Genomic DNA, 13285 nt, shown 5'->3' with positions numbered 1-13285 from the left:
TGAAGAATCACATACATTTTAATCATCTTTCCTACATTTTGTATATTTTTATAGTGAAATACACTTGCATTTTACCATTAGTTTGAGCCACCTTGCAATAAAAGTCAAAATAATTCTTGAGATCATCACCTGACAAAGAAGGGATCAAAAGAATTAAATGCATCAGTAGCATGGGGGTATAGATCTGTATCATCATAGATAATACACTATTGATAGCTTTATAAAATCACAAGTGTTTTGTGAGTCCCAACAGGTCAGACCCTTTCTAGATATTTGGGTGGAAGGATGTAATGAGAAAGTACTAAGAACTATTAGGGCTTAAACTGGGTGTGTGGTAACAGATAAGGAGTAGTCTATATAAATTTTGTGTGTGTGTGTGTGTGTGTGTTGTTGTTGTTGTTGCATTAGCTATTTTCTTCTGTGTTTCAGGGCTCTATTATGTACTAATTTTAGTGGGTCACAGTTTATTTCCACCAATGGAGTTCCAAGAAGTTAAATTTTCTAAATTTTGCTTTTAATCTAATTTGATCCTATTTGACCAGTTTGGCACCCTCCTGATGATTTCTAAACAAGGCTAGTTATTTGGTTTCCTGAATTAAAGCAACTATCTTCCCAAATAGCATCAACAGAATTAATATAATCACAGGAGTCTAAAAAGATAAGTGTGAGATTTTTTTCCTCCTTCCTACCTTTATAGTTCCTTCTATCATTCATCTATATAGGCACCATGTATTGTTGAACACCTACTATGTCCCAGCCATTTGGCTCTGGAATTAGAACAGAGAGTAGGCAAGACATAATACATTCTTTCATGGAATTAGTTGAGAAGCACAAGCTTTAAAACAATAATTGCTCACCTGAGGAATTTCACTGAAAGGGAAATCAGGATGATAGGAGAGCAAAACCTAGGAGGAAACTATCCCGGCATGTTGTCTTAGAAAGTTTCCCCTATAGTAATGACAATAAAACTGAAACTAAAGAGTGGTGAACAGTTACTTAAGTGGAAGAGGAAGATGGAAGCAGCTCAGAGAATAAAATAAATCCAATATTCAGGATCTGAGAGAGCAAAGGAAGAGACTGGAATAAGCAGAAATTATTTCATTAGAAAAATCTACTTCCTTTTAGTCAACATATATTTGTTTGGTGAGTACTAAGAATGAAACAGTGTTCTAGGTGCTGGAGAATAGATCAGTGAACAATTAGACAAAATTCTTGCTCTTGTGAAGCTAATATTCCTTTCTCTGCCAATAAATGACATGTCAAAGTTATGTCCTTTGATCTGTTAATAAATGAAGTATGACATGTTTTCTTCTTACCTTCTAACATCTTTTAGGTGTTTCAGTTTAAAAGATTCATGATTCTTTTTTTTTTTTTTGAGAGAGAGAACATGTACTTGAGTGGAATGAGGGAGAGTGGGAGAGAGAGAGAGAGAGAGAGAATCCTAAGCAGGCTCCACACTCAGCACCATGCCCAACATGAGGCTCGATCTCACAAACACGAGGTCATGACTTGCACTGAAATCAAGAGTGAGATGCTTCACTGACTGAGCACCCAGGCACCCCAAGACTGTTGATTATTTTAGATAATACTTACTTTTGCTTGTTTTTATCATGAAAATCTATGATACCATTTTTTTTCTAATTTAATGAGCATTAACATATTTTCTCTTATATCTTATTGATTTGACTTGTATTTCCTATCTCTAAATTTCCAAGAGAAAACTGTGGCCACTAATAATATTCTAAGCATAAATTTATATGCTACCAAATAAAATGTTATACCATGACTGATTTTATAATACATTATTTTGCAGAAAATGCAAATAGAAACATTGATTATTTTCATATTAATCCATAATAGAGAAAGGGGGATTCATGGTGAATTCATTATCAGAAATCTGGAAGCAGTATTCTTATTTGTAGTTATTATGTCTTAAACGCATTGTAAAAAAAATTAATGTTAAGTTCCATAATTCCATAATATGCAGGATAAAAAAAGAACTAGGTTAAGAGCTGTGTAAAGTGACTGAAAATGGAGTAAAGTTAAAAACTGGCTGATTGAAATTCTGTTATCCTTTAAAAACATGGAGGTTTCTTATCACAATTGCTTATCTGCAGAGAATAGTGGGGAAAAAAAGTCCCACTCTGCAGAAACAGATCTGGGGAGGAGGGGCTGGTTTCCACAGCAGATATTATTGGTCCCAATAGTTGGTTTTCCTAGGAGACTGGGAATCCCAGTTTTGTAAAAAAAGATGAAATTTCAGTAAATTGCCTCTAAGCAAATCTGTGTTCCAAAAAGAGAAAAAAAATTGAGACAATACAAGTCCATAAATAGTAAAGCAATCAAATAACCATCAAATTATTTGCTTCTGAGAGGAGGTCATGAAAAACGTATGGCAAAAATTTTTAAATGAAAATTTTAACCTTTTGAGGCAAATGTGACCCCAATAAAGTTTTTCATTTTTTGTAGAAATTTGATGTTCATTTAAATTTTTTATTCCCTCACCTTGAAATGGGGCAGATGAGCAGGAGACAACAAGATTAAAGGAAAGAAAAAAAAGTATATTGGAGTATTAACATTTCAAATAATAAAGTTGCAATGAGCCATGCTTCTATAAACCTTTCAAACAGAATAGGTATTCCTCTAACTGGTATGGTTTGGAGGAAGTCCTGCTAAAGGCACAGAGTTGAGCCAGAAGACCTATGAAATCCATAAAAGCAACACTGAATTTTCCATTTCACTGGCTATAAATTAATGATAAAATACACACTCACCTTTGTAGTAATGGATACTTACATAAATTAATAACCTACTAATATTGGGAATCTTCCAAGGCAGTAAATAAAAGTTATCTTTTGGGAGCAGCATAATGGATACATTGTCAGTATTAAAGTTTATTTTTCACATGTGTCTTGGTGGGGAAGATAACAAATGTATATGGACCTTTTAAAATCCAAACATGCTAATGTTTTTACTTGTACAAAGTTGATCAATACAGAGAAGATGTTTCTGTCTCCTTAAAGTCAAACTGATGCCAGACATTAAAAAGCATTCAGTTTTCATAAGATAATTGCAAGCATTAATTTGTATATAATTTCAATAATTTAAATTCAATTGAAGAACTTATGCTATTTGGCTTAGTGTTTTGAAGTGTATGTGATTATGACCTGAAAGGCAGATTAATAGCAGGATTATGGTCTTATAGATCATACAATTCATTATGTTCTCAGTAATCAATACCTGGCATCAGATACTACAACTTCACTGTATAGGTTTCATTCACTTAGATGGACAGATCTATATTTTTGTTACTTTATTGTGCTGCATATATCATGAGCAAAAGGCCTTTTTGAGATCTTTAAAGCTATTAGACTTTGTATTGCTTTGCAACTTAAGAATCTAGTATTTGAAAGTTTACAGAGTCAACAACCTTTAGTCCTAAAGACTGTAAGTCAAAAGATCATTTAAAATAGTATTTTCTTATATTCAGCTGTCATAAATCCTTAATTTTCTCAGTCTCTTTTCATCATAGAAGTACTACTAACCAAATAGCTTATTTTTGTTTCTTATTTATTTTTATTTTTTTAAGATTCACCTATTCATTTGAGAGAGAAAGAGAGCAATCTAGTGGAGGAGGGGCAGAGAGAGAGGGTGAGAAAGAGAATCTCAAGCAGTGATTCCGGCACAGGGCTTGATTCCACGACCCCAAGATCATGATTTGAGCCAAAATTAAGAGACGATGTTCAACTGACTGAGCCACCCAGGCGCCCCCAAATAGTTTATTTTTAATTATTAAGACATCTTATTGAAAGACACATCTTTAATATTCAGCTTCATGATGTATTCTGTATAGGGGGAACAACTAGAGAGCATTGGAGAGAAATGATTAGTTTTCAATCATAAAACAGACCAAAACATTTGAGTCTGTGAAGTAACATTAAGACACTAAGAAAAGCACCCTGAGTGATATGGTTGGCTTTTGTTGTGTCAATGTCTGAACTGATAGGACCATGTTAGAGATAATATTTAACTTCGGAAAAGAAATGAACCCAGCATTATTGGATTAAGATCGAGCTCTTTTACATGAAAATTGTAACTCCTTGTAAAAGCTGAAAGAAGAAACTGCTGCCTTGACAATATTACTATATATAGCCCAATTCTGGGGGTCCAAGGGTAAATGAAATTTCAGAACCACAAGATCTTTCCAAGTCCTAGAGTGTTTTTCAGTCTTAGGAACTCCTTACACTGCTGCCAGCTACCATGGTTTGTCATTGCTCAGCCAAGTTCCCTCTATCCTCTTTCTTTTCAGGGACTTCTTGAAGTTGCTTAAAGCATCTTTTAATTCTTTCTCTGCTTCAGAATGGAAAACTCATTCATCTCTGTGATAATCCCAGAGGAGTAGGAATTATTCCTACTCTCTCCCAGCAGCCAGTCCTCTTGGTATAGCAGAGTAAAAGATTCAAACCCTCTATCCAGGGACATGCTTGAAGAGCCAGTTCACTGGTGTGCATATGACATATCCTCTACACAGTCTACTGATGTCCATGTCAGCTAAACTTCTAGTGTATAATCGCCAAGACACTGTGTTAATAAAAGTACACATCTGCTAATAATATCAACATAACATAATAATGCAACATCCAGGTTTGTGATTAGTAAAACTGTTTTTTCAAAGCTATAGGCTCTTGAGGAAACTGTACATATAAACCCTGGGGCATCATCATGCCTCTTCCATGCCCTTTCACATACAATTATTCTTAGACTTGATATCCTTCGAGTAACACTTACTTGAAGATAGCATGATACACAATATTCAATTTTTTTTTACAAATTAAACGGTATTGGATAGTGACTTTTTAAAATTACTTTTCCTCTAAAAGTGTACATTATAGAGTTCCTTCATATAACCATACCCATTATTATTTTATTTGATAATATATATATATCTTTATAAAATATTTACAGCTATTTCTGTATACATAGAAGAAGGTACTTAATCCGTATTTGTTGATTGATTGAAATTTTAGTACACCTATGTTAGGGAATAAAAATATAACTTTGGAATATTAATTCCAAAATAAAGAATGCTGTATCTGGGGCACCTGGGTGGTTCAGTCAGTTAAGTGTCTGACTCTTGATTTTGGCTCAGGTCATGATCTCAGGGTTCTCAAGTTCTGCATTCACCCTGAGCTGGGTGTGGATCCTGCTTAAGATTCTCTCTCTCCCAATGGGAACCCTCCTACACTGTTGGTGGAAATGCAAGCTGGTGCAACCAGTCTGGAAAACAGCATGGAGGTTCCTCAAAATGTTGAAAATAGAACTACCCTATGACCCAGCAATTGCACTACTGGGTATTTACCCTAAAGATAGAAACGTAGTGATCCGAAGGGGCACGTGTACCTGAATGTTTATAGCAGCAATGTTTACAATAGCCAAACTATGGAAAGAACCTAGATGTCCATCAACAGATGAATGGATAAAGAAGAGGTGGTATATATACACAATGGAATACTATGCAGCCATCAAAAGAAATGAAATCTTGCCATTTGCGACAACGTGGATGGAACTAGAGGGTATCATGCTTAGTGAAATAAGTCAATCGGAGAAAGACAACTATCATATGATCTCCCTGATATGAGGATATGGAGATGCAACATGGGGGGTTAGGGGGATAGGAGAAGAATAAATGAAACAAGATGGGATTGGGAGGGAGACAAACCATAAGTGACTCTTAATAGCACAAAACAAACTGGGGGTTGCTGGGGGGAGGTGGGTTTGGGAGAGGGGGAGGGGGTTATGGACATTGGGGAGGGTATGTGCTATGGTGAGTGCTGTGAAGTGTGTAAACCTGGCGATTCACAGAGCTGTACCCCTGGGGATAAAAATACATTATATGTTTATAAAAAATAAGAAAAAAAAAAGATTCTCTCTCTCCCTCTACACCTTCCCCACCTTTTTTCTCTCTCTCTTTCTCTTAAAAAAAAAATGCTATACCTATTTATTTATTTATTTTTAAAGATTTTATTTATTTGACAGAAATCACAAGTAGGCAGAGAGGCAGGCAGAGACAGGAGGGAAGCAGGCTCCCCGCTGAGCAGAGAGCCTGATGCAGGGCTTGATCCCAGGACCCTGGGATCATGACCTGAGCTGAAGGCAGACTTAACCCACTGAGCCACCCAGGTGCCCCACTATATCCTATTTATTATAGCTGTCTTAAATCCTGCATATTCCTAGTCTACAATGGTTGTATGTATTTTATTCTTTGAAAACCTCCAAAATAATGATGATTCTAGATAACGTTTATTGAGCTCTTACTATGTGATATATATATATGTATAAAATAAATTAATGCACTAAATCTTTTACTTAGCAGATTAAGTATAATTATCCCCATTTAACAGATTAATACACTGCTTTATAAAGAGGTTAAGCAATTTACTGAGGGTCAGACACCAAAATAGTGGAAGAACCAATATTCAAATCACAAGATGCATACTTTTAGCCAAAATGCTATTACACCTCCTGTTATATTTAAATAAACTGCATTCTATCATTACAGTTCAATTTAATCCATTCATATTTTATTGAGCCCCTAGTTTGTACCTGATAAACAGTCCAAGGGAAAGACAAAAGATCCAGGGATGTGAGGCATTCAATTTAAAAATTCATTTCACAAATACTGAAAGTTATTTAAAACTCTTAGCTTTTTGACAGAGGATTTGAGTTATTAAATATTTAAAAGTCTCCAGAATTTAGAAAATATCTGTAACTTTCTCCTATAGCTTCCAGCCGAGGGTTGGCTTGGTGGGTGTATCTATGCTGGAATTTCACCAATTTCTAATTTTCATGACTTGTTTATTGCCTTAGGTTTTGTGGACATTGCCTTGTGATTTCACCCCATGTCTTTTACATCATAGAATCTGTTAAGCCAAAGCCACATCTAGGGTAGGTTGTACTTTTAGATTTTGACACTGTGACTTTAATTTTCTCAGAGACAGTGCCAAGATCTTCCATTATTACAGAGTTGCTTTATTGTATAAAATTTTTGTCTGATATTCTGAAACATTTCAGAAGAAGCATGTGATAACCCCCCCTTTTTTTTTTTTGCTAATAAGATAAGCCCTACAAGTGTAGCAAAATAATTTGAAACTTTACAGCTTCTCTTTCACAATTCTTTTCTTCATTAACAAGGTATATTTTGGGGTCTAAATATTATGAGTAACCCATATCACCAGACACAAAATGAGTTAGGGATTCTCATATTATGAAGCTGGCAGTTGAATAAAAACAATAAAAAGAAATATCAGAAAATAGGTTATCACTTTTGTAGCATTGAATCATTGAAGAAAAAAAAATCAGCTAGTTAATGTCATTAGAAGTAATATGCCACAGGCATTCAAAATATATTGAGATATATGTCAGTCAGAGTTATATATGTTATTATCATGGTTTTTGCAATTGATTGTCCCAGGGTGGAAGAGAAACTAGCACCTGAACATGAGCTTGGGTTTTACAGTGATGTGTGAAACTTGAAAAGGGGTCAGAAACCATCTGAATGAAGTCACATCAGAATAAGTCCTGGGACATATGCCATCAAATCTTGAGGAGTGTTTTTCTTTTTTTTTTTTTTTAATATTTTATTTATTTGACAGAGAGAAATCACAACTAGGCAGAGAGGCAGGCAGAGAGAGAGGAGGAAGCAGGCTCCCTGCTGAGCAGAGAGCAGGATGCGGGGCTCGATCCCAGGACCCTGGGATCATGACCTGAGCTGAAGACAGAGGCTTTAACCCACTGAGTCACCCAGGTGCCCCGAGGAGTGTTTTTCTATATGCCAATCCAGGTGGACACAGGACAACTTCATCAAAGAAAAATCTAAAATCTAAACAGAATAATTCAGCAAATATTTTATAATTATTTTCCTACCTGTTTTTTAAAATACATGTCATAGCAACATTCATAACTGTTGATCTATTTTAGGTTGCTTTAATGATGAGAATGAAGCATGTAGTAAGGGTAAGCTGGGGAAATGTGCAAGGGGAGTAACTACTTGAATCATGAAAGTGAATGCAGCAATTGCTTTGCAATTCTTCCCTAAAATGAAAGTGTACATTAGTTTTAACCTGGCTCTGGTGGTAATAATTATCAATAAAATAATCTTAAACAATTTCTGAAACCTATGAGCATTTACTATATGAGTTTTATATTAACAGTTGATCAATTTTGAGTACAACTGGTCTCCAAAGACTTTTGGAAGCAGTTCTTGAATAAATCTTTTTGCTATAGCTTAAAGATATGGTAAATTTTCCTTCCATCCCTTTTTTATTCCTAAGTATTATTTTGGTGCAACTATAAATGGGATTGTTTTCTTAACTTCTTTTTCTGCTGCTTCATTATTTCTGCATATTGATTTTGTATCCTGTGACCTTACTGAATTCATTTATCTATTCTAGCTTTCTGGTGGAGTCTTTAGAGTTGTTTTTTTGTTTGTTTGTTTGTTTTTGTTTTTTTAATGTTTATTTTAGAGAGAGACAGAGAGTAGGGTGTAGAGAGAGAGAATCTCAAGCAGACTCCCTGCTGAGTGCAAAGCCTGACATAGGGCTCAATCTCATGACCCTGAGATGACCTGAGCTGAAACCAAATGCTGGATGCCTAAGTGATTGAACCATTCAGGCACCCCTAGGGTTTTTATTTATGTAGTATCAAGTCATCTGCACATAGTGAAAGTTTTATTTCTCCCTTACCCATTTGGATGCCTTTTATTTCTTTTTGTTGTCTGATTGCTGTGGTCTTCCCTCCCTCTTGGTATGCTTTCACTCTCATCTGCATCTTTATGTATTGATGGGTCATTTACTGTGTATGTTATTTATGCAATTGGAGTTCTTTGTCATTCCTGGAGCACTTAACAGAAAACATACATTAAGCTAAATAAATATATGCAAATGTTTGCATCCTCCTGCAACACCTTGAGGGTGGCACTTCATTTTGATAATGACAAAATGTTAGATACTATTTTTTAAATTTCCTGAAGTGACAGTTTTCTACACTGGTCAGCCATCCAGAGATTGGATGGCAATTTTGATGGTGAATATTCCACGTCTTAGAGAGATTTGGAAGTCCTCTCTTCTGTACCCTGAGAACCAAATGGCACTTGATACTTTGAACATTCCTACATGCACTGATTACTCTAATTTCAAAGAATGCCCACTTAAAAATTGTCAATGAGTTAATTTTCTACATGTCAGTATTCTTGAAAAATGTAAAATATAGCAGACAAAGCATTATTTTTATTTATTATAATTGGTATTCTCCACATTAACTTGGATTAAATATACGTAGTCACTGATACTGGAATGAGTTTCCTCCTGTAAATAACAATTTAAAAGATGAAAAGGACATTTAAAAGTATATTGAAATTATTTTGAAGTTGGGTGCCTGGGTGGCTCAGTGGATTAAGCCGCTGCCTTCGGCTCAGGTCATGATCTCAGGGTCCTGGGATCTAGTCCCACATCGGGCTCTCTGCTCGGCAGGGAGCCTGCTTCCTCCTCTCTCTCTGCCTGCCTCTCTGCCTGCTTGTGATCTCTCTCTGTCAAATAAATAAATAAAATCTTTAAAAAAAAATTATTTTGAAGTTTATTTCACAGAAACTTGCCTGAGAAAAAGCCCCTGTAGCTTCCAAAAGAAAAGTCTTCTTAGAATGTGATTATGATGCACCAAACATGGTCCACTTGTTTGATGGACCAAACATGGTCCACTTCCATTTGTATGTTAGATTTAAAGCCATTTCATTTTTCACATACTAAAAATACCCATTTTGTGGGAAAATCTTCCACATTTTATTTCATAAAACATCTAATCCAGATTTAGTGCCTAATATAAATAACTAGCACTGTACTGAGGATTCCCTGTTCATCCCACCTCATAATTTGAAAACAAAACAGGAAGAATATGTCCGCTCATCTAACTTGATGCCTATGCTAAACGAAGATGTCATCAAAGAAACAGCTACTTATTTGCTAGTAGTTTGTGGAGGAGGGAATTATCAGCCAGACTTCACTCCCATTTACAACTAGATCAGCTTGTAGTCTGATCAACTGAGATCCATATTGAAATTCTACTAGCCAGGAATAATAATATGGCGTTTTTGGCATTTACTCAGCTTGGGTATAAATTTTGGTCCATGATCCTAACGTATAGGAAATTTCATATTCCTTTTTTGAAAGTCATATTTAAACTCTTTTGATTTATCATGTCCAGGCTTATAGTGATATCATGAAGAAATCCTGTTCTTATCAGGGGCCAGACACATTATGGGATGGATGAGTTGCATCCTAAGCCAAAAAGTTCCTTTGCTGACTTTCTTTTACTTGCCGTAGCAGGGTGATCAGCTCTTGGCATAGTCAGAAATGCTTTGCCAACATTGCAGGTACAGATACAGATGACTTTCAGTCAGCCCTCAGATTGCTCTACTCCTATCCAGCTCTGGGCAAAAGTTCCAGCTTCTAATAGTTTAAGCCTTCTAGAGTAATTCCTCATCCAGGATTCCAGATGCAGTGAGTAAATCAAGGTTTCAAAAGCTGAGAACAAGACTCAGGCCAGGATGCTCACCTCTTTTTCAGTTGTCTTACGCCGCCGTCGCTCAGTAGGCAAGCTTTCTTCTATTAACAAAAGCCAAGTTGTGGGGTTTTTTCCTTAGGTTTTGAAAACTTCTACTCCATACTCATAACACACCCACTTCCTCAAAGAAAGAAGTTTAGAACTTAATATATAAAACCAATGCATATTCTTGGAATAGGAGAGAAAAAAACACCTACAGCAGTAACAAAACATAAGTATTTGTATGTTCTCAGACTATTATTCTGGTAAAGTTCAATGGTTTGTTCATTCACTAAACACTTATTGATTATCTTCCACATAATGCTAAGCAATGTGTTGTGTGTACACAACAGAGTTCTCATAGGACTTGGAGTCTAGAAGAAAACTTCTATAATTTAGAAGGTTGACAATTGAGCAAATAACTCTTGGATTCTGTGAGAGCACAGGGAATCTGTTTTGTACCTATTCTCAAGATTAAAATCCCAAACCTGAAAATTAAAAAAAAAATTAAAGACAAATGTTTTGTTTCATATTTTTGTAAGTTGTGTTTCTCTTCAACTTTTTCTCCAAATATCAACTTTCAGAATTTGTATGTAGAAGGAAGTTATAAAAACCTCATTTTGGGGGCACCTGGGTGGCTCAGTGGGTTAAGCCTCTGCCTTCCACTCGGGTCATGATCTCAGGGTCCTGGGATGAAGCCCCACATCAGGCTCAGCAGGGAGCCTGATTCCCTGACCCCCACCTCTCTCTGCCTGCCTCTCTGCCTACTTGTGATCTCTCTCTCTCTGTCAAATAAAGAAATAAAATCTTTAAAAAAAAAAAACCTCATTTTGTTATTAATTCAATTTTAACTAATTTTGCTATTCTTTCCCTTAAAATTATAAGAAAGTAGCCATTTTTAAAAATAAATGAAGTATGTTTAGTTTAAACTCTAAGAAAACAGTCTGGATTAAATATAGCCAGTTACTAGATTTTAGATACTGCATAGTATTACTACTTTCACTTCTTTCCAATAATTTTATGAGAGAAAACATATAGTCTTTGTGGAATTTTTTTTTTTTATAAATTTCTTTTTCTTCCTTTCTTTCAGATCCTGTAAACAACAATTGAGCATAAACAAATATTTTAAAGTTAGCTAATAAGTATTTTATCTAAGCTTATTTTAGAACATCCTTCCAGACATCTTATTTAGATAATTTCTGCTCAGGCAAAGACTCCTGAAACAGAGGAAATACAATATTGAAGAGAAAGAAAATAGTTTGGTTTTGACCTTGAAACATAGGGATTGTCCCGTTAAATAAAGGTCCTCTATAATCATTTGTCTTTACTGTAATTGCTAAGTGCAGCACCTCCCCGAATCTGCGGAAACAAATAGGAACAAACATATTTGAATATATTCAGTTGACTAAACAGTGGGTTTGTATTTCATTTCGTATCTAGCCAGAAAGATGAAAATGGATCTGGTGGGATTTGGGAGGGAAAGTACTGATGGTGTTGATATCCAATGAGGGAGATTGGGTTCTAGAGGAATTTGAGAGGTAGGTTAGTGAAATTTTTCAGGTTGAGATTACTGAGATTTTGATTTGAACTACTCCTTTCTTAAGTCTTTGCTTAAAGGGTGAGAGTTTAGCCCAGTTCTTGCACATAAAGGTCTTAATGTGATAAAAAATGAAATCAGAGTTTTCAGTTTCATAAATAAGTGACATTGAACAGTTTCCATCTCTGTAACTTTGCTGTGAGAAATGCAATGACAGATTCTGTGCTGTGTTTGCCTATGAGATGATTTCCTTGAAGTCCCGTAATGAGTTGTTTTTGGCAGGATTAATGAGTATTATAATGGTAAATGGATGTTTGCAGCTCAGTTGTGTTCCATCACGGAGTAACATGGGGTTTCTGGTCCCTTGGAGGCCATAATTGGTGGCATTAATGCAGTTTTTAATTACACTTCTTGAAAAAAAATGAATTGGAACCAAAACAAAAGCTAAGTGATCATCTCTCCGCTGTTTCACATGGTGTAAACAGAAGACCATTGCTATCTCTGATATCTATAATTTGAATCATACTCTCCAGATAGAACATATGCAGTATATTTTGATGATGATTTTGTTTAGAAGTGATTTATTTGTCTTTACTTTTCCTCATTCTAATATATGGAAACAGCTTTTATCATATGAATATATTATACATGCATATACTGATCTATATGATACATGAATATGAAATGTATACATATGATACAGGTGTAAATATTATAAATGTAGAAGGCAAACATGGAAGGCAAACATAAAATAATAGGCTCACTTCTTATATTTATATCCCCACATTTGTCTCTTGATCCTCACTGTTAGTGTTGAGCAATATAAGTGTAATTAATTCCCAAAGCTCTATGAATGAACTAGAAAACACTAAGCCATTTTTCTTTTTCTCCTTTCACACATATGTGTGAGAAATTACTAATAGCTGCTGCTTCAGCATATCCCATCTTTGCAGTATTATGTTTGTTTGTAGTCTGTATTGGCAAGCCCAACATTGATCTATAGGATAAAATTTACAAATTATTCTATGGAAAGGAAAAATATCTCATCAGATGATATGACATACATATATAAAAAAGTAAAATAATGTATATGTTAAAAATCATAGTATTAGCCATTTATCCCTAATCTATCTATAAGCAGCCTCAACTATATTG

Source organism: Meles meles, chromosome 5 (genome assembly GCF_922984935.1).
Source record: "Meles meles chromosome 5, mMelMel3.1 paternal haplotype, whole genome shotgun sequence".
Classification (NCBI taxonomy): Eukaryota; Metazoa; Chordata; class Mammalia; order Carnivora; family Mustelidae; genus Meles; species Meles meles.
Note: the sequence above shows the minus strand (reverse complement) of the source record.